Below are 2,546 nucleotides of genomic sequence, written 5' to 3'. Positions count from 1 at the left end.
GAAGTGTGAAGAAAGCCAGATTAGTGCTCTAGGCCTATGAGAAAACAAAGCACTCAAGAAGTACAAAAAGACAAACTGAGTTCACAAGGGCTACCCAAGGGCTTCAGCTAAGACTGCTGAGCTTTTCTGGTACAGAACCAAGAACAACAGTAACTGAAATATTTAGGGTACTGACACCTATGTCAGGATTAAGAGACACTGTAGAACTACGTGGAAAAAACTTTCAGTGCATATGTGGCCTTAGGCATTATTAGCTTCCATACTGAACACTAAGGTCATGAAGTGCCCTGCATCAATCTTTACTGTATATTTCTTGATTTTATAAAAAAAAAAAGCCAAATTTTAATGATGATACAGCTATGAAATCAATGAGCATATGCTCAGTATTAAGCCTGCAAATAGCCCATATGAAAGGAGAATTCATTCATAAATTAAAAAGTGCATGTATCAAAAGTAAGAAAACTGTGGAGCAATATGGATATCAGAGGAAAAATGACCCCAGATTATATGTTAGGAGCTCTTATACTAATTCATCTTTATGGGTAAGGTAAGTCAGACTTCTTATCAATTTAAGAATATTACATAACAATGAATATGAAAGGAAAATGTCATAGTAGTCTGTCTGTGGTGTTATTATATAGGACCTGCACTTCATCAGCCCTTAATATCTAATGGCTTAAGAAAGAATAAAGAATAACCATATTAGGTCAGAATCAGTGTCTATTGAATTATTTGTGGCAGAGACAAGCAGAAGATGCACAAACTAATATAAAGTGGATGATTTCTAATCACTTGATAGTCATCGAATTCATGAATGATTAGTGAATGCATTTGTAATATTACTTGGAATATCCACCAATGAATTTATTCTTTTCTAACTCCGGTTACATTGCTAGATTCCATGGTATCATGTGGAAGAATTCCACACTTACATTATTGTGTTGTTTGAAAAAAATCTTCCTTTTGTTTGTTTTTAATGCAGAAGAAACAGAATTATCCCAAATTCTTTATATTATGAGAAATAGTGAGCAATCATTTTTTGCTCATGTTCTTCATGATTCTGTTGATCATGTTACATTTCTCTTCTGTCATCCCTGTTTCCAGCAGGGAAGTTATAGTCTATTTTGTTTCTCTTTGTGTGCAAGCCTTTTCTTAATTCAAATAATTATCTGTGTGGTTGTTTCTAGTGTATGATTTTCAAAGAAGGACTGCGAGGTTGTTCAGAAGAGTGTAAACACACATTCAAGAATATGCAGAACTCAGATTGCTTTTCCCTCACATACTTAGTATTTCATTTCCATGCTGATGTAGAGTTATTCAATCCTGTTCTGAAGCCTCTCTACACAGCTTTAGTATTTCTTGTTCTACATCTTTTCTGCATAATCTATCCTACTGAGGTATTTATAAGGAAAATATCATGCTACTTTCCCCCTCCAAGCAACACAAAGAAGTGAAAAATATGTCTGTTTTCTTCATTTGTATGTTAGGTTCAAAAAAGAGAAGGAAAAAGAAAATGTTTAAAGTAAGTCTGCAAATTATTTATGTAATTACCCGTATGGTTTTCAAGGCTTATGAAGAACCACCAACAGGCATCACTCTTAGAAAAGAATTTAAATTCCAAGATCCATACTTATTCACCTTTTCTTGGAAGTCAGTGTCCTAAAACTGTTAACTTTCACATGGCTATTTGATTGGGTATATATATGTGCTAGTGTGTGTATGTGTTTATGCCTGCTAGTGTGTGAGCTCATTCACTTTTGCTTACGTTAGTAAAGATATGAGGTCATTCGTTCTTGAGAAAGGGTTTTGTGGTTTGGCTAAAGAAAAAAAGCTGCATTCAGCTTTTTAAGCTGTCTCTTGCTGGGCAAAAGCTCAGTCTTTCTGAGAAGTCCACTTATCGCTGAGAGATCTGGATATGGAACTAAAGACTAACACTACCGCCCCGGAATTTATGGAATCACTGTGTGAAAGGGAATGTGTTTATTCATATACATATACACATGTACCTTGATAAGTGACAATTCATACGTGATAGAAAAAGCGCTTAACATGTATTTTATATGTGTGTAGAGTATATGAAGAAGAACCTCTACTAGGTAAACAACTGAGGGACAGTGTTTATGTTCATTCAAAACTCTGCTTTTGACAACCTGAGATAAATTCACATGTTGCTCAACAGATTTGTGGCTTGGTACTGAGTACATTACAGTCTAGACTACATTCATTCTCCTTCCTCTTTTCAGTTTTGTTGTTATCGTTGATGTGGTGCATGCATGGATGGTTGTTGCGTTGATTTTTTTTTTCCTTAATTTAGTATATTATTTTATTTCTAGATTTTGGCTTGTTAGAATAGGCATACTTACATCATCTGCTTGATTTGTCCCATGAAATTTGTTAGCATTATTTGATGGCATTATTCATGTCAGGAAATGTAGGGACCTTTACACATATCTACATGCAAAAGCTACATGGATGCAACACTTGAAACATAAGGGAAGTAGGTGAGTTCAGAGTAGAGAAATGCATACATGAGCTTTGTTTAAAAA

The sequence above is a fragment of the Meleagris gallopavo genome, chromosome 1 (assembly GCF_000146605.3).
Source record: "Meleagris gallopavo isolate NT-WF06-2002-E0010 breed Aviagen turkey brand Nicholas breeding stock chromosome 1, Turkey_5.1, whole genome shotgun sequence".
Classification (NCBI taxonomy): Eukaryota; Metazoa; Chordata; class Aves; order Galliformes; family Phasianidae; genus Meleagris; species Meleagris gallopavo.
Note: the sequence above shows the minus strand (reverse complement) of the source record.